Source organism: Lagenorhynchus albirostris, chromosome 2, assembly GCF_949774975.1.
Source record: "Lagenorhynchus albirostris chromosome 2, mLagAlb1.1, whole genome shotgun sequence".
In the NCBI taxonomy this organism is placed as follows: Eukaryota; Metazoa; Chordata; class Mammalia; order Artiodactyla; family Delphinidae; genus Lagenorhynchus; species Lagenorhynchus albirostris.
In genome coordinates this window covers 21,492,145-21,512,487 of record NC_083096.1, presented here as the reverse complement: position 1 = coordinate 21,512,487, position 20,343 = coordinate 21,492,145, and the positions used below count along the sequence as shown (strand labels likewise).

Below are 20,343 nucleotides of genomic sequence, written 5' to 3'. Positions count from 1 at the left end.
AACTGTATGCAACAGCATGAGTGATTCACACAGATACTGAGAGGAAGATGCCAGTCTTGAAATCATCTTGTGTGATTCTACTTATTAATGTATAAAATTCAAAAAGGCAACTGATCGATACCATTAGAAGTCAGGTTTATGGTTAGTATTGGAGGGCAGTGCCTGGAAGGAGCACCAAGTGGGCCAGCCTCTGGGATGCTGGCCACGCCCTCCTTGATCTGGTGATGGCTTCATGCATGTGTTTTCTTACTGATGATTCATTGCACCGTGTGCTTATCATAGCTCTTTTCTATAAGTATGTTCACTTCAGTTAAAAAGATTTTTTAGGGCTTCCCTGGTGGCACAGTGGTTAAGAACCTGCCTGCCAACGCAGGGGACACGGGTTCGAGCCCTGGTTTGGGAAGATTCCGCATGCCGCGGAGCAACTAAGCCCGTGAGCCACAACTACTGAGCCCACGCACCGTAACTACTGAAGCCCATGTGCCTAGAGTCCGCGCTACGCAACAAGAGAAGCCACCGCAACCAGAAGCCTGCGCACCGCAACCAAGAGTAGCCCCCGCTCGCTGCAACTAGAGAAAGCCCACGCGCAGCAACAAAGACCCAACACAGCCAAAAATAAATAAGTAAAAATAAATAAAATAAATTTATTTTAAAAAAAGGTTTTTTAAAAACTTATGAAAATTTTTTCTGTGATTCATGATTCTTCATCTGATTTTATTTATAATAAACATTTCAAAAATTTAAAACAATAGGAGTATCAATATTGAAAACGTGGGTCACTTAAAAGTAAAGAGGTGCATACAGCCCAGTATACTTGAGGATAAGCCAGCCACTCTTTTCTCTTTCCCCTTAAAACATCAGGCGTTTTGCTCATACTATCCTCCTATCTGGTCAGTGGTGAGAAAATAAAGTTGAAGAGGTGAGTGGGAGTGGAGTTTTGTTATTTAAATTAGCCCAACACTAATATTCTCTCTTCCTGGGAGAATATGAGCTTCAAAGATGCCTGCAGCCATCGAGGTTGTCTGGGCCAATGCTGCCTTTGGGAATGTTTCCTTAGATGGCATGTTGCCCATGCAGTCTGGTTCCACTGCCAGGTAGGCCTTGCCCCTGAGAGGGGGAGGGAGGGAGGAACTCACCAAAGTGTGTTCCAAAGAACTCCTTCTTAGGTGTGGAGATAAGCAGTCCACGTTACATCGCAGCCAAGGACGTTCTGTTTTCCAAGACCACAGTTAAGTGTCAAGAGGGAGAAACTCGACAGCTCCTTAGCTTCCCTTCCCTCTATCTGAACACCTGCTCTGTCTCCCACAGTCCTCATCACCCAAGCTAGGAAGGTGGAAGGCATCTTCAGTTCTTCTGTTCAGTGATCAGGCATTTATTACTTAGATGTACTTATTCTCACAGACACGTAGCTCAAGCTGTCCTTGTCTTTCATATGTTTACTTTGGCCTCCTATTTAATCTCCTATTCCAGTCTCTTACACACTGAAACCGGGGTTGCCTTCAAAAGATACTAATTAATCATGTCACTTCTCAGCTTAGCATCTTCCTGTGGCCTAAACACATTGGTCTAATTATGCATGGGCCTTTGTAATCTGACATCAATCCACCTTTGGCACCTGTCCTGGCCCCTCTCCCCTGACTGGATATATTGCCATTCCAGTGGAACACCATGTTCTTTCACATCTCAGGCCTGGCTCACGGTGTTCCCATTACCCACCTCCTCCCTCCACCCAAACACAAGACCCACTTCTGGGCTTGAAATACCCATGGTGAGAAGCCCTGCCCAATCCCTCACTCCACTTTCTGCTCAGACTGTGCTGACCTGAACTGTGGCCATTAAACACCCTCTGCTTAAGTACTAGCTTCTCAATGGCAGAACCCTTAATTCATTTTTGCATTATAGCACTTGACACATAATAAGAACAAAGTAACTTTTTAATAGCACAATTGAATCACTTTGCCCTATGGCACAAAGCACAGCTAACATAGGGGAGATTTGCTGGAGATTTTATGTTGTTTCCACCCCAGGAATCCGCCAAACTGGAACTTCACGGCTCATGGCTCTCTGAAGAGAAATCAGCAAAGCTTTGGAGGTGGGGCTTCCTCAGGCATTTAGTTATTGCTGATCAGAAGTCCTTTTAGCAATACTTCTCCGTGGCTAAGGAGCCCCTGAATGTGCTCAAGGCATTCAAAAGAAACTGGTTCTAAGAGCTTGGCCCACACAAGCATTCTCTCTCTAAAGCAGAAAGTTTTAAGGAGGAGATAATATATATTTATTACAACCGAAATTCTAATTACCGTCATTGCACAGACAGGAAAACCTCTGCTACTCTGGCTAACTGTGAGTGAGCCTGGTAAATGGACAATGGGTCTTCCTTACAGACTCCAGGAAGTTTTGCTAGCTTGAACTTTCTCAAAACTAATAATGCAGAAAGCTAAATGAGTTTCACGATAACCGAGGCCTTTAGAAGTGGAGATACGGGTGACGGAAATAGATTAGGGAACTGTAGAAGCCCTGTTTTGCAGCGTACGTATAAGGAAGTCTGTTTTTCAAATAAAAAAGCCCTATCTGAAAAGGAGGCAAAAGCAAATTAATTAATTCAACAAATACTTTTTGAGCATCTACTTCATATCTGCTTTTTTCCAACTGCCTCCTTTATTACTCTCAGCTCACTTAGAACTTGGATGTTGAAGCAGCATTCAGATTCTCTGACCCTTTATTGCCAAACTCAGTTTATAGTCCAGCTTAGATTCATTTATTAAAAATGACATTGTTTGTGCCACTTTAATTTTGCACCTTGCACGGCACAGGTTTGGAGCATCTGTGCCTTGACACACAGAATGTCACAGGCTTTGTTATTGCTGGTGGCATGGGATGGGGGAAGAAGAGGAAGGTGGACTTATAAACTGTATACTAATACATTAAAACTCAGACATATAGTATCTTCACTTTGTATTTGAGAAAACAGGCTCAGAGAGGTTGAACAATTTGTCTTGGTCACACAGCTAATAAGTGGCATCTGGAAATTCAAACCCGAGACTGTCTTAACTCTAAAGACTTTGTCCTCCTACATCCTGCTGGCTTTGGGGGCAGGAGATGGACTTCTGTGTCATGTCCCCTGGGGAACTACCAAAATGCCTTCTAAATCATTCACTAGTGTGAGTTGTAATAATAATCATCTTTATTAAATAGTGAATAACATTTTTTTCTTTGAACTCAAGCAACTAGTATCAGAAACCTCTCTACACAGTTGCCGCTCAGTAAACTCTGATGTTCTGACAGACAAGATTTTATTTATTTATTTATTTATTTAATTTTTGATCGCACCACATGGCATGTGGAACTTCCCTGACCAGGGAACGAACCCTTGCCCCCTGCAGTGGAAGTGCAGATTCTTAACCACTGAACCACCAGGGAAAGTCCTGTCCATGTATATTTTAAATAGTGATTTTTAAATGGCTAGGGTGGAGGCAAAGAAATAACTATTGTATTGCCCAGCCTCGGAAGTAAAAGATTTAAGAAAATGGGCAAATGTTTAACTCTAGGAACCTTAGAGTATGCTCACATCCCTCCTTAGTCATAATCAGAAGCCAGTGTTTGCATTGTGCTTTTCAAATGCCTTTGAATGCTAGAGAACAATGGGTATTTCTCCACATCGCAGGGGATCTCAGGTTATCCAGCAACATTAGCATGTGTTTTATCTTGCAAAATATTACCTACAGTTTACTTATAGTCTCCTTCTCAAAAGACTATTGAATCCTAATGCTACAAAAGGCCTTTGAATCCTCTGTCAGGATTTCTCAACTCGATGACACAAGAATCAACTGAGGCTCTTAAAAACAGGCTACCTGGCAGTCTCCCAAGTCAATAGAAATGAAAGCAAAAATAAACAAATGGGACCTAATCAAACTTACAAGCTTTTGCACAGCAAAGGAAACCATAAACAAAGTGAAAGACAACCTATGGACTGGGAGAAAATATTTGCAAATGTTGCAACCGACAAGGGTTTAATTTCCAAAATATATGAACAGCTCATACAATTCAGTAACAAAAAAACTCAAATGACCCAATCAAAAAATGTGCAGAAAAAAAAAAAATGTGCAGAAGACCTAAATAGACATTTCTCCAAAGAAGACATACAGATGGCCAATAGGCACATGAAAAGATGCTCATCGCTAATTATTACAGAAATGCAAATCAAAACAATAATGAGGTACCACCTCACACTGCACAGAATGGCCATCATTAAAAAGTCTACAAATAATAAATGCCAGAGAGGCTGTGGAGAAAAGGGACCCATCTTACACTGTTGGTGGGAATGTAAATTGGTACAGCCACTGTGGAATACAGTATGGCAGTTCCTCAATAAACTAAAAATGGGAGTTGCCATGTGATCCAGCAATCCCAGTCCTGGGCATATATCCAGACAAAACTATAATTCAAAATGATACTTGCACCCCTATGTTCATAGCAGCAGTATTTACAATAGCCAAAACATGGAAACAACCTAAATGTCCATTGACAGATGAATGGATAAAGAAGATGTGGTACATATATACAATGGAATATTACTCAGCCATAAAAAAGAATGAAATAATGCCATTTGCAGCAACACGGATGGACCTAGAGATTGTCATACTAAGCAAAGAAGGTCAGAAAAAGACAAAATACCGTATGATATCACTTATATGTGGAATCTAAAATACAACCCAAATGAGCATATCTACGAAAATGAAACAGACTCACGGACATAGAGAACAGACTTGTGGTTGCCAAGGGTGGGGAGAATGGGGAAGGGAAGGATTGGAAGATTGGGATTAACAGATGCAAACTATCATATATAGATGGATAAACAACAAGGTCCTACTGGGTAGCACAGGGAACTATATTCAATATCCTGTGACAAACCATAAGGGAAAAGAATATGAAAAAATATATATATATATAACTAAGTCACTTTGCTGTACAGAGAAATTGACACGACATTGTAATTCAACTTTACTTCAATAAAAAAATTTTTTTTAAATGCTACCTGGGCCTCACTGCAGACCTGTTGAATCAGAGTTCCTGGATGGGGCTTGGGTGATTTTTTTCTTTTATTGAAATATAGTTGACATACAATATTATATTAGTTTTGGGTGTACAACATAGTGCTTTGACATTTATATGCATTATGAATTGACCACCACAATGTCTAGTAAGCATCTGTCACCATTCAAAATTATTATATTATTGACTATATTCCATGCTGTACTGAGGTAAATTACATGACCAGCTAAAGCTTCAGTCACGTTGGAAAAGAGAGGAAGCAGAAGCGAGATGTGCCAACGCTGGCTTCCTGATGATCTTGACTGAGCAAACGAGGCCGCCCTGGGGATCACGTGCAGTCCAGACGTGCCTGCCACCCTCGTTCTCAAGGTGAAGCCTCTGGAGAGTCGTTAGCCCAGTGACAGCTCTGGTGCCACACTTTCCCCCCTCCTTCCCTTCCTTGCCCTGCAGCCAAGTCCAAGCAGCTGGCTGTGGGATGAGCTGACACGCAACAATGAAAATTTGCCCCGGTGGAACTTCACAGGCTCCTTCTATCCCTGCTGGAGAGCAGTAGAGGCACTTGAGGTCAAGAGGCTGAGCCGGGTAGGGAGCACAGCATGATTAGCAGCAAAGGGGATGAGGGACAAATGCCAGGAGCCCTCCTTCCCGCTGCTTAGTGTGTGACAAAGCTGGAAGAAAGGGAAGACTTTGGGATTTACGTGAGGTCTCAAATCTTGAAGGATGCTAAATTTGTTCTCACTTGGGACCTGTAACAGGTTCAGATGCCAGATGAAAATCAGGTTCATTTCAGGTGAGTCTAAAGATTGATTTTCTTTTTAATTGGCATCGGGGCACAATAGATATAGTAGTTTGCAGTCCATAGTCCACTTGTAACTTGAAATTAGAAACTGAAAAGCAGTCATGTAAGTGGGACTTCATTCATTCAACGAAGTTATTAATGAATTCATTAATTCATTATTAATGAATTGATCATTATTCATTAATGAATTAATGATTTTATTCATTAATGAATTAATGATTTAATTCATTAAATCATTAATGATTTAATTCATTAAATCAATGATTAATGAATTAATCATCATTCATTCATTAATGAATTCGTTAATTCATTCAACGAATATTTCTTTTTTTTTTTTTTTTTTTTTTGCGGTACGCAGGCCTCTCACTGCTGTGGCCTCTCCCACTGCGGAGCACAGGCTCCGGACGCGCAGGCTCAGCGGCCATGGCTCACGGGCCCAGCCGCTCCGCGGCATGTGGGATCCTCCCAAACCGGGGCACGAACCCGTGTCCCCTGCATTGGCAGGCGGACTCTCAACCACTGCGCCACCAGGGAAGCCCTCAACGAATATTTCTTAACCGGCAACTGAGCAGGTTCAGTGCTAGTTGCGGACAGTACAGCTCAAAGCAAAACTCAAGTCCCTCCCCCAAGGGCGTCTCCCCCTCCCACGGTGGGGGAGGGCATGGGGAGAAGAAAAGGGCAGAGTCAGTAAGTCCAGGTATGTCTATGTTATGCGCACACACACCAAATAGAACAAGTGGTAAGTGCTGTGAAAAAAAGGAGGGAAAGGGCTGGCGAGAGCTGTGCGTGGGTCTGTGGGTCGGTGGTTATTTTATGTGGTGGTGGGGGGACAAGGAGTGAAAGAGAGGCAGGTAGCCTTTGGGGGAGAGGGTGCTCTGCCCCACGAGACCACAGAACCTAAATGTCTGTCAGTCAAAGGCATCTACACCTAGCTGTGCCACCGTCCCTTCATGTGCTACCAGCCTCTTCATCAGATCCATGACACCTGGTCAGCCTCTTCCAGGTTGACCGGCAGACCCTCGGGTACTTTCAAGCCCCATAACAGGCCAGGTTGGTGGTCTGGTCTTGCCTCTGTCCTCACTCTCCAGGGCAGGGCATCGCGTCACAGCATTGCTCCTGTCCCAAGCTCCATCTGTGACATTGATGACCCCTAACCTCTGCAGAGGAGGGGCCGTGCAGAGCCATCATACCTGCACTCCCGGTGGCCTCACGGGTCATTACCTCGAGGCTGAGGGACAGTGGCTGTGAGCTGCCAGCCTTCCCACATTTTAACTCATTCACTTCTCACTGTAGCCCTGGGAGGGATGTGTGACTTCATCATCAGTTTGCAAATAAAGAAGGTTGCCCATGGCTAGAGAGAGGCAGAGTTGGGCAAGTCTTATCCACTGAAAACCCCTTTCTTCAAGGAAACAAAGCACAATTATGGAAAGTTTAAACGTCTAGGGTTTAAATAACGCCCCAAGCGTAGTCACAAGGCCAAAACGGTGACTCAGGAGAGAGGACTTAAGTCCTCTTAAGTGCTGGCCATCGGTTGGCACAAAAAAGGATTAAGTGCGGAGCACTTCGCTATGGGAGAGCCCTTTAATACACGTGTGGATAACTTCGTTCATTTATTTTTCTGTTGCTGAAGGAATTTGTAGAAATTTACAGCAAGGCAGCAGAAAGGTATATGAGTCATCCATAATCTTGCTTTTCAGAGGCTACCACTATTAACAGCTGTCAAACATCTGCCTCTAAGATTTTCTCTCATCCGATGGATTGGGGTGATTTTTGTCCCTGGTCAGATGTTAACATTACTTCCCCATGAAGCAGGCCTTTTCGGGGTCCTGTCCCAGTGACCCACCTTCATTCCTACGAAGAATGACTCCCCAAGGTGAAAGTGAGGCAGGAGATAGATGGGCTCCAGGACTAGACACTTAGAACTGGCCTCCTGTTCACACTTCCTGGGGTGAGAAGAAGATGGGCTCCAGGCTGGACATTCATTACCAGCCCCCTGTTTACATTTCCTGAAGCAAGAGACAAGCGGACTCCAGGACTACATATTTATGACCAGACTCCTGTCTGTGTTTCCAGATCTGCACCTCAATATAAAAACCAGCAACAGAAATAGGGTAAATAACCAGACATTGGACATTTTTATGGCAGGGATAGAGTTGGACTAATTAAAAGATCAAGAGGTCATACATTTCCCATCCTTGGGGCAAGGGAAATATTGCAGGTGCGCAGAAAGACTCCTTGGGGGCAAAAAGGAGAGGGCGCCACTCCATAATATGTGATGCTAAGGCCGTCCCATAGGCCTCTGGGCTATAATCCATCTTGGAAAGAAGTTGCGCATTCATGTTCGAGAGGGTCCTGAGGCAGATCAGGTGTGGAAAAAGAAACCAGATAATTGGCCAAAGGTAAACCAGATAATTGGCCAAAGGTAAACAAAGACACGGAAGAACTGCCTTATGACTTCAACGCCTCTTTACTGAGCTTCTCATTAGGGAGGATGCCCACACCCTTTCTCTCTGGGTGTGCATCTCTGCCTTGCTTCTGTCTTAAGTAAACAAACTGTTTCTCTGTGTGCTCTCCCACTTGTTGTGCTGTGTTTCTAATAATAAACTTTGTATCTGTTTTTACAGTTTTTGCCTCGTGAGAAATGCATTTTTCACTGGGGGCAGGAGCCAGGGGTTATGGTGGCTAGGATTCCTGGTTTTCATCCAGGCTACCCAGGTTCCATTCCTGGGCAGGGAACTAAGATCTCACTTCACGCCACCACTCACTGCTGCCTCTCCGAGATCCAAAGGGCACCGTGGCGACACCTCACTCCAAGGCCCTGGGACCAGAATCCTTTTGCTCTCTTACTGGGAGGCACCATCTCTTAAGAAGCCCCTGCAGAGAAGGGCACCTCATTGCTTTGCAGGCTGGCCCAGGCCTTTCTGAGGCCATTCTGGTTGTTGGAAAACTTTTCTCTCTTAGAGGTAGACTCCAGGTGAGGTCTGATCATTAACACAGCACGCTGGATGGGTAACCCAAGTTGCACTAAGTTTCTTTTTTTTGTCTTTTTTTTTTTTAAATCACCTTCCTTGCAGCCAGTTTTAAAAAATCCAAGATGTTTCTTACATGAACTACTTGATATCATCTTTCTCGGTCAGCTGTGGCTGCCTTAACAAAATAGCACCAACTGGGGGGCTTAAACAATAGACACTTATTTCTCACAGTGCTGGAGGCTGGGAAGCCCAAGACCAAGGTGCCGGCAAGGTAGGTTTCATTCTGACACCTCCCCTCTCGGCTTGTAGAGGTCACCACCTCACCATGTGCTCACATGACCTCTTTTGTGTGAGTGGAGAGAGGAAGCTCTGGTGTCTCCCTTCATAAGGGCGCTAATCCCATCATGAAGTCTCCCCACACCCACCTCACCACCTCATCTAAACTTTATACCTCTCGGACTTCCCTGGTGACACAGTGGTTAGGAATCTGCCTGCCAATGCAGGGGACACGGGTTCGAGCCATGGCCTGGGAAGGTCCCACATGCTGCGGAGCAACTAAGCCCGTGAGCCACAACTACTGAAGCCCACGTGCCACAACTACTGAAGCCCACGCACCTAGAGCCCGTGCTCCACAACAAGAGAAGCCACCACAATGAGAAGCCCGTGCACTGCAAGGAAGAGTAGCCCCTGCTCGCTGCAACTAGAGAAAGCCTGCGCACAGCAACGAAGACCCAGCACAGCCAAAAATAAATAAATAATAAAATAAACTTAATACCTTTCAAGGCCCCACCACCTAGTGCCATCACACTGGGGCTTAGGGCTTCAACATATCAGTCTCAAGGGGACACAAACATTGAGTCCATAGCACCATGCCAGGTCTGCCAACCCTGAATGATTTTGTGAACCAACCCTCATCAAGAAAGAATGACTTTTGAAAGGTCTGTAAAGTGAGGGCTGCCAACCAGCTTCTCTGGACTCCATCCTAGGATCGTCTGCCTTATGCTGGCCTTTCTCGGACAGACCCCTCCCACCCATGTCCTCTGCCTTGCTCTTGTTTATAGAAAAACTTTATCCTCCTAGGCCTTCCCTGAGTTCTAAAGAATAAGTTTAATCAGAGAAGTGAGAAAATGCAGAAGCAAAGGAAAACAGTCAAGCAAGACAAAATAATAATAGTTTAGCCACTAAACAAGGTCAGGGATCTTTAGTTTCTCCTCAAGGGCTATAGATAATATTCTGAGCCATGTCGTTTGAGCTCTTTTGCAGATACTGAAATCCCCACCAGGTGGAAGAAGTTAACTGTATGCTGCCCTCAAGCACGCAGACCCCAGAACCAGAAGGTGGGTGATGTTGACTCCTGATGACCTCACCACCAACCCATCAGAAGAATGTCCATGAGCTGATCGTGCACACCGCCCCAACCCTCCCGTATCCTGTCTAAAAACCTTTCCTGGGCTTCCCTGGTGGTGCAGTGGTTGAGAGTCCGCCTGCCGATGCAGGGGACACGGGTTCATGTCCCGGTCCGGGAAGATCCCACATGCCGCAGAGCAGCTGGGCCCATGAGCCATGGCTGCTGAGCCTGCGCGTCCGGAGCCTGTGCTCCACAACGGGAGAGGCCACAACAGTGAGAGGCCTGTATAGCAGAAAAAAAACAAACAAAAAAAAACCCTTTCCTGATAGCCTTCAGGTAGTGTGGCCTTTTAAGCACTAGCCACCTGGACTCCTTGCTTGGAGCCCAGCAGTAAATGCATACTTTCCTTCACCACAACCCACTATCAGCATGTTGGCTTTATGGGTGAGCAGGCCCAAGTTTGGTTCGGTAACAATGCTGTGCTCCATGTATCCAAACCCCCTTGGAAGCCAGTTAAATACTTATTACTCAGCAGAAGTTTAGCGAGCACTTCCAGGCTCTGTAGGAGAGCTGGGGACACGGTGGCAAACAGACAAATACGGCTTCTGCTCTCACAAAGCCCATGTGATGGTTCATGACTGAACTGAACAAATATCTGGATAGGATGATTTCCGGTGGAGAGGCGTACTAGGAAGAAAACAAGGGAAATGGGCAAGGGCAGATCCCAGTTTTGTGGAGCCTGAAGCTTATTTGGGGACCCTCTTTTAGAAAAAGAATACATGGGCTATTAGTTTCCCAGGGCTGCCATAACAAAGTATCACAAACTGGGAGCCTCAACAATTCTCTCACAGTTCTGGAGGCTAGAAATCCAAGGTGTCGGTTCCTTCAGAGGGCTCTGAGGGCGCATGCGTTCAGGCCTCTCTCCAGTCATTCCTTGGCTGGTAGGTGCACCCCCCCGTCCTCACCTTCACATGGCATTGTCCCTGTGTTGACGTCTTCTTCTAAGGCTTGTTGGATCAGGGCCCCACTCCTCCAGCATGACCTTGTCTTTTTTATTTTTTTAATTTTTACTTTATGTTGAAGTATAGTTGATTCACAATGTTGTGTTAGTTTCGGGTGTACAGCAAAGCGATTCCGTTTTACATATACATGTATCTATTCTTTTTCAAATTCTTTTCCCATTTAGGATATTACAGAATACTGAGCAGCGTTCCCTGTGCTATACAGTAGGTCCTTGTTGGTCATCTATTTTATATATAGCAGTGTATATATATCGGTCCCAAAGTCCCAATTTATTCCCACCCCCCACCAGCATGACCTCATCTTGGCTAATCACATCCACAATGACCCTATGTCCAATAAGTTCCAGTTCTGAGGTATGGGCGCTAGGACTTCAACGTGTCTGTTTGGGGGGGACACGATTCAACCCCCCACACAAGGCTAGGGCTCCTCCAGGGCTTGCAGGGGGCCTGTACCAGCGGGGGCCCTGAGGTGTGAGCTTCTTCAGCATGGCAGCAGCTCTAGCCCTGGGATGTGGGTGGCAAACTGTGTGGCGAGGGGCCCAGCAGACCCATCAGTGCCCCTCCTGTCCTCTCCACCCACTCTGGAGATCCCAGTCCCCCGTTTGCAGAAGCCCTCCTGGGTCTCTCAAGGGCTTCCTCTGCCCCCAGCCCCAGCAGACTAGAAGTGGCCTCAGGAGAATCCACCAGCCAGAGAGGAACAGGGGTTGGTGAATGTACACCTCAGCCTCTTCCTCCCTCAGACGGACTTTTTTTTTTTTTAATGCGGTACGCGCGCCTCTCACCGCTGTGGCCCCTCCCGTTGCGGAGCACAGGCTCCGGACGCGCAGGCTCAGCGGCCATGGCTCACGGGCCCAGCCGCTCCGCGGCATGTGGGATCTTCCCGGACCGGGGCACGAACCCGTGTCCCCTGCATCGGCAGGCGGACTCTCAACCACTGCGCCACCAGGGAAGCCCCAGAGGGACTTTTTAAAAGATCTTTTATCGTAAGTGCAGATGCAGAAAAACACAGCGAAGACATCCAGGGCTTCTTGAACTACTCTAAGGCAGACACCCCGTAACCACTGGTGGGACATTCTGCGGTGTGGTCCGTCCAGTCTCAGGAGCCGCAGCACCAAGGTGACCTTTATCTGACTTATTTCCCCATCCCTTCGTCGTGCTCCTGGGACCACCTTCCAAATAAGTGGCTTGCACCGAATTCTTGTTTCTGGGTCCGCTTTGGGGGAAACTCAAAAGCAGGCAGTTGGTAAGGAAAGGCCTCTTTAAAGAGATGGCATCTGAGGTGAGACCTGGGTGTTGAGAAAGCGTTGGCCATGCAGGGACGCGGCCTAGTGTTGGGGGGCGGCAGGGTGCGGGGAGGCGGGACACGACGACCGCAGAGGCCCCAGGACAGTGGGCCCGGGGGTGCACGGGGAACAAAAGGAAGCCCGGCTGCAGCACAGGCACGGGAGAGGCAGCGGAAGCCTGGAAATCCTGCGTGTGTGTGTGTGTGTGTGTGTGTGTGTGTGTGTGTGTGTGTGTGTGTGCTGTGCGTCCGCAGGTATGCGAGTCACGTGGGAGGTGGGGTGAGGGCCCCTGTGGGGAGAGGCCTCCTCCTCCTCCTCCTTCCCTTTTCACGCCTGCGGCCTGACACGTCCCCACACACACTCACAGGAAGCTGTGTTTTGAAAACCCCATTTCACGTACCCATTCGGGTCCCGCGACAAGTATCTATTCAGATCAGGTCGTTAGGAACCAAATCGTCTCAACAGCTGCGCTAAGTGCGGAGAACCCTGAGTAAGCGGGACCCAGCTTCAGCTCCCCTGTGTTGGCTAATGACGGAAACACAGTTGCGGTTGCCCAATAGCGGCTCTGAAGCTGGGGCACCGCTTCCAGTGGAACAATCGGCAACTATTTAATAAGCCCCCGCTGCAAAGGGGGAATGAGTCAGGGTGTTGAAAGCTGCCCTCGCCTGAAGCTGCGGTGGGTGTGGCTCCCTCTCTGACTAATTATTACCTGCCTTTGTTACTCTAGTGTGAGACAGGCCTGCTGTGGAATGCTGGTGGTGTGGATTGACATACCCAGTGATGAGTTTTGCTGAAAAGAGGAAACCACTCAAGTCAAACTTATAGAGACAGGAAGTAGAATGACAGGTGCCAGGGGCTGGGGGAGGGTGACTTGTTCAATGGGTACAGACTTTCAGCTCTGTAAGATGAAACGGCTCTGGAGATTGGTTGTACAACAATGTGAATGTACTTAATACTACTTAGGAATGGTTAAGAAGGTAAATTTTGTTATGTGGACTTTACTACAATTAAAAAGAAAAAATTCTTGGGCTTCCCTGGTGGCGCAGTGGTTGAGAGTCCGCCTGCCGATGCAGGGGACACGGGTTCGTGCCCCGGTCCGGGAAGATCCCACATGCCGCGGAGCGGCTGGGCCCGTGAGCCACGGCCGATGAGCCTGCGCGTCCGGAGCCTGTGCTCTGCAACGGGAGAGGCCACAACAGTGAGAGGCCCACGTACCGCAAAAAAAAAAAAAAAAAAAAGTGAGCTCCAGGCCACAGGCTCCTGTTCTGACTTCTGCTTAAGCACCCTGTGGTCCCGTCAAATGTGGAAATAACTTGAGGGCGTTACAGGCTATGCCACCCATCCCCACTCCCACCCTTTTGGGTGCCACCATGTCGCTGGGCCTGCTGCCCAAATTCCTGGGAGTGTTGGAATTGATATTATCTGTAAAAAAAACTTCACACGTTACACTAATTAGGAGAGGGCTCTGAATTCAAGAAAAATGTTCATTGTAACTCCAAATGCAAAACTCATGGACTTTGAATTTAGACACTGGACTTGAGTTGACTGTGGCTTTAGACAAGTTACTTATGCTTTCCTATTCATTTGTTTTCTTGGCTGCGAAATGAGGCTGATACCAATGGGAAGATTAACAGGGCATGAAGAGACCAGCCCAGGCAACAGCCCAGTGCCTGGCACATGGCAGGACCCCCGTCAATATTGGCAGCCCCCCAGTTAGGGTTCTCTGGGAACAAGTAGGTTTATCGCCCTTTCTTCCTCAGAAAGTCTGGCTTCTTACCGTATCATTCTGTGAAGTAGATTAAATTCTTCCTACACCTGTGCTTACATTATGCGTTTACTCAGTAAATGTTTACAGAGCCTGGGTAACCCTCAGGGCAGGCAGGTCCAAATGGGTCTGGAGCAATGTCACTTTTCCCTAGAAGTTCAACCATGGGCCTGAGCTAGTTGCAGAGACAGCTTGTGGCATCGTTAGGTGTTTCTCCCTGGAATATGAGGAGGAGAATGGGGAGCGGGTGGGTTTCAGCCTTTATGGCAGAGCATTCAGAGACCCCAGGATTCCAAACTGCATGGCACTGTAGCCCAACACCCTTGCTTCACACACGAACAAACAGAGGTTCTTCAGAGATAAGTAAGTAACTTCAGTCATGAAGCCTCAACGCTGTGTGGGCTAGGGCTTGGGCTTGGGAACAAGCTACTTAAGGTCTGGGTTCTGGGAGATAAAAAGCTGGCTAGGCTGAAGCAAGTTACGTAACTTCTTGGATTCTCTGTTTCCTCCTCCTGTAAATGGAAGTAAGATTACCGACTTTGCATTGTGAGATTTAAAAGGAAATAATGATGCTAAATTGAAATAAGACACTGGGACTTCCCCGGTGGCACAGTGGTTAAGTAAGACTCCGAATTCCCAATGCAGGGGACCCGGGTTCTGCCCCTGGTCAGGGAACTAAGATCCCACATGCATGCTGCAACCAAGAGTTCTCATGCCACAACTAAGGAGCCCGCGAGCCGCAATTAAGGTGTCCACGTGCCGCAACTAAGACCTGGAGCAACCAAATAAATAAACAAATATTAAAATAACAAACAAACACTTAACCATTCTTGTCAGGATGTAGGGTTTTTATTTTAAAAAAGAAAGAAAGAGAGAAAAGACAGTGACTTTCCTAATACATGATCACTCTTTTTTTTTTAGTTAATTAATTTATTTTGGGCTGTTTTGGGTCTTCGTTGCTGCGCGCGGGCTTTCTCTACTTGCAGAGAGCAGGGGCTACTCTTCATTGCGGTGCGTGGGCTTCTCATTGCAGTGGCTTCTCTTGTTGCGGAGCACGGGCTCTAGGTGCACGGGCTTCAGTAGTTGTGGCATGTGGGCTCAGTAGTTGTGGCTCACGGGCTCTAGAGAGCAGGCTCAGTAGTTGTGGCGCATGGGCTTAGTTGCTCCTTGGCATGTGGGATCTTCCCAGACCAGGGCCAGAACCCACGTCCCCTGCATTGGCAGGCAGATTCTTAACCACTGTGCCACCAGGGAAGTCCCTATGATCACTCTTATCTCTGATCCTTTAAGAAAGGAGACAACAAAGGGATCAAAGGGATGAGTGAGACCATCGGAGTCTACCCAAGCACCTCCCAGGGAGCCTGGCCGGAGAGCTTAGGGGCGGAGGAATCTCACACATAGTTGGAGAAATCTCCTGACTCTACAAAGGAAGAGAATCAGGGACTCTAGATCAGTTAGCTAAAGGCCAACTCAGTTCCCAAAGGACTAAGGAGGTTTTTGGAATTTGACTTTTGCCCTTTCCTCTGGCCCAGCTCCTCCCTCTGGTGGAAACAAACAGCTCTGGTCAAACTGCTTTAGACCCAGCTTGTCTGGTGGCCTTGGGCTGGGGCCCCAGAGGGAATCAGGTATTCCGAAGGGAAAGAATGAAATCTTCAGGAATTTGATGAATCTGTCATTCAGAGTTGATTTTTGGTGAATCCTCTTGCTTTTATTTATCTGTTTTTGAGAAGGTAGCTGGAGATGAAAAACTTTCTTTTACGAAATCGAGGGATGGCAGAGTTTGAATTAGAATCTGCAGTTGTTTTCAACTCTAAAAGTCGTTAAAGTCGAGTGCAGTGGGTGAGCTACCAGATTTACTTCTGAGCCTGTGAAGAGAAAGCGGCGACCCCAGCGGGGGCACTTGGTCGTGTGTGCACGGAACCAAGGGGACATGCAGGGTTTAGAAGCCTGGCTGGTTAGGCCAGCGCTTTCATTGTCAGCGCTGAAACAGACATGACCAAGCAGGGAAAGGTGATGTGAAAGTGCTTCCACTCAAGACAACAGCAGAGAAGGACCACTTTCTGGCACGCTTAAGGCCCAGCCTGGAGGGGAAACCAGTTGTCAAGACGTGTGGTTATTAAATCAACTATACTCCAATAAAAATTTTAAAAATAAATAAAATTTGCTTGCAAAATTGTAATTAAAAAAAAAAAAGATGTGTGGTTATGGCTAAGATCGGAGACTGCTGTTCAGGGGGCTGGAAACCTCAACCCTACCCTCCATGTGCCAAAAAATCTCAGCTCATAAGTGGGAAGGAAATTGGAGGCTTCGACCACTGCGAAACAAAGGACTATCCCCTTCCCTTTTTGACCAATGAAGGGTTACTCTGGGTCCAAGGGCCTGTTCCAGCAGCCTTGCATAATGACCTCACAGGGGAGGAATATTAGTGGCCCTCCTTGCATTAGTGAATTGCTGACCTACAAGGAACCCAACATTGAGGCCAACTCTATTCCTCCAGGTCATTTCATGATGCAACGATTCAGTGTCTTTGCTGAGGATTACAAATACAGGGATATGTGCCTGGTAACACGTAATCCACTCTTGTTTTCTTTTCTTTTTTTTTTGCTGTGTTTGGGTCTTCATTGCTGCACGTGGGCTTTCTCTAGTTGTGGCGAGCGGGGGCTACTCTTCGTTTGCAGCGCACGGGCTTCTCATTGCGGTGGTTTCTATTGTTGTGGAGCACGGGCTCCAGGCGCGCTGGCTCAGTAGTTGTGGTGCACGGGCTTAGTTGCTCCGCGGCATGTGGGATCTTCCCAGACCAGGGATCGAACCCATGTCTTCTGCATTGGCAGGTGGATTCTTAACCACTGTGCCACCAGGGAAGCCCACGTAATCCACTCGTAACTCTAGAAATGCTGCCTGGGTTTCTTTGGGTTCTGTCTTTTGAAAAAAATTCTAAGTGTGTGCCCCAGACCCCCTCGGACCCCTTCCTTTTGATCTTCGTGTACCAGTTCACACACACCTGTTACAGCAGCTACCTCTGAGCAGCAGTGATGCATTCACTTGTCAGCATCTGAAAGCTTCCCCTCTGCTGGGTCCAGTTATTTGCTTTATGAACCATCTGCCAATTTGGATTAAATTCGGCGAAAACAAACTCCATTTTCAGATGACGCTCCCCATTCTTCTTCTTCCTCTACCATGTCATCAATTTTCCAACCAAAAAGTACTGGCATGCTCTGACCTGCATATCCTTCTGTTGTCAAATCCTGCTCCTTTTTCCAACGGGGACCCTCCCTGGGTTGTTACCACACTCTGTTTTGCTAATCCCCATCGCAGACCTCACCCTCAGCCCGGTGGGGATCTCTGGCTTTGATGTCTTCAGGTCTCTGCTGCCACCTCTCCTCCACTCTGAGCCCCCGTTGCAGGCGCCACCCTCATCCTTGTCCTATCTCAGAATCAGATACACCGAGACGGTCTCAGGGGTTTAGTGCTGTTGGGTTTCTGAGGGTAAAGATTTTTCAGAGCCTTCCCAGGGTTAGACTATCCTTGCTTCATTTCAAATGACTAAGGCTCCTGGAGAGTTTTCCTAAGAAGACAAGAAATAACACATTTCCCTCCTTATCCAAGCAAAGTAAATTCTGAGTCAGCTGTGCCAGTGAACAGCAAGAGCACAGGCGTGGACAGCCCCGCTGCTTGCAGCGCACACCCTCACGCTGATCTCTTGGAACCTCCGTTGTCTTCATGTGAGCATGTGGGATACGGTATCTCTCTCCCCCAGGCCAACGTGGATTAAAATGCGAGCCCGTGGACACAGTCTGGCAGAGTTCAGACACTGATCAACGGCACTGTTGTGTGCCCTCCATTCAGTTCCAGCCACGTCGTGACTCTCCTATGTAAGGCACTGAGTCCTTTGTTACTGAATTCTTTCTTTTTAAAAAAATTTTTATTGGAGTACAGTTGACTTACAATGTTGTGTATGTTTCAGGTGTACAGGAAAGTGATTTTTCCCATATAGGTCATTACAGAGTATTGAGTAGAGTTCCCTGTGCTATACAGTAGCTCCTTGTTAGTCATCTATTTTATTGTGGCTTTTTTTTTTTTTTTTTCTTTTTTTTTGCGGTACGTGGGCCTCTCACTGCTGTGGCCTCTCCCACTGCGGAGCACAGGCTCCGGGCGCACGGGCTCAGCGGCCATGGCTCGCTCCGTGGCATGTGAGATCTTCCCGGACCGGGGAACGAACCCGTGTCCCCTGCATCGGCAGGCGGACTCTCAACCACTGTGCCACCAGGGAAGCCCTATTTTATATATAGTAGTGTGTGTATGTTAATCCCAATCTCCTAATTTATTGCTTCCCCTCACGTTTCCCCTTTGGTAACCATAAATTTTATTTCGAGATCTGTGAGTCTGTTTTGTAGAAAAGTTCATTCGTATTATTTTTTTTAATATCATGTAAGTTTCAGGTTACAACAAAGTGATTCACAATTTTTATTTATTTAAAAATATTTATTTATTTATTTTTGGCTGCGCCAGGTCTTAATTGCAGCACGCGGGATCTTTCATTGTAGCACACGGGCTTCTCTCTAGTTGTGGTGCACGGGCTTAGTTGCTCTGCGGCACGTGGCATCTTAGTTCCCTGACTAGGGATCGAACCCACATCCCCTGCATTGGAAGGCGGATTCTTAGCCACTGGACCAGGGAAGTCCCATTTGTATCATTTTTATATTAGATCCCACATATAAGTGATATAACATGATGTTTGTCTTTCTCTGACTTACTTCACTTAGTATGATAATCTCTGGGTCCATCCATGTTGCTGCAAATGGCTTTTTTTTTTTTTTTTTTTTGCGGTACGCGGGCCTCTCACTGTTGTTGCCTCTCCCGTTGCGGAGCACAGGCTCCGGATGCGCAGCCTCAGCGGCCATGGCTCACGGGCCCAGCCACTCCGCGGCATGTGGGATCCTCCCGGACCGGGGCACGAACCCGTGTCCCCTGCATGGGCAGGCGGACTCTCAACCACTGTGCCACCAGCGAAGCCCTTTTTTTTTTTTTTAATTTATCGTGTTTATTTATTTTTGGCTGTGTTGGGTCTTCGTTGCTGCACGCGGGCTTTCTCAAGTTGCGTCGAGCGGGGGCTGCTCTTCATTGCGGTGCACAGGCTTTTCATTGCAGTGGCTTCTCTTGTTGTGGAGCACGGGCTCTAGGTGCGCGGGCTTCAGTAGTTGTGGCACGCAGGCTCAGTAGTCGTGGCTCGCGGGCTCTAGAGCGCAGGCTCAGTAGTTGTGGCACACAGGCTTAGTTGGTCCGCGGCATGTGGGATCTTCCCGGACCAGGGCTTGAGCCCGTGTCCCCTGCATTGGCAGGCAGATTCTTAACCACTGCGCCACCAGGTAAGCCCAAATGGCTTTATTACTGAATTCTGATTCCATTTGCATATCCCAGCACTAGAGCATCAGCTCCTTAACTGGGGACCATGATTTGTCTTTGCATCCTCTCGGCCTAATGCAGTGCCTGGCCAAGTACCTGTAGAATGAATAAGTAAGTGCATTTTTACTTTGGATTTAAACCTTAGTGTTTCATACTAGAATTTAGATGGCCCGTTTCCTCAGCTTCTGCTAAAATGCTTGATCTTTCCACGGAAGCTAAGGCAGTGTTGAAGTGAGGCCCTCATTTCTGGGGGCACCTGCACCTGGCAGCCGCCCACTCGGCACACACCCCTCCACAGCCTCCGTCTCCGAGCTCACCTGCATCTACCCAACCCTTATCCTGCACGAGGATGAGATGCCACTAACGTAGGGTATGATCAACGCCCTCATTAAAGCAGCCAGTGTGAATGTCGAACATTTCTGGCCAGGTTTGTTTGCAAAGGCCCTGGCCAATGTCAACACCAAGACGCTTATCTGCAGCATAGGGCTAGTGGCCCTGCCCAGCAGGAGGTCCTGCCCCGATGGAGGACAAAATGGGAGCCAAGAAAGAAGGCTCTGAGGAGTCTGACAATGGCATAGGCTTTGGTCTTTTTGATTAAATCTCCTTTGTATTATGTTCAATAAAAAGCTGACCTCTTAAAAGAAAATAAAAAAGAATTTTAGATCGTTAAGTCAAAACCCCCCAGAGATCTAGCCAGAACTG

At 47.3% G+C, this 20,343-nt stretch overlaps 1 pseudogene; it reads left to right on the top strand.

Moving 5' to 3' along the window:
• The first annotated feature begins 999 nt into the window (after window positions 1–999).
• Window positions 1,000–20,239, top strand: LOC132515369 (large ribosomal subunit protein P1-like; annotated as a pseudogene).
• The last annotated feature ends 104 nt before the right edge of the window (window positions 20,240–20,343 follow it).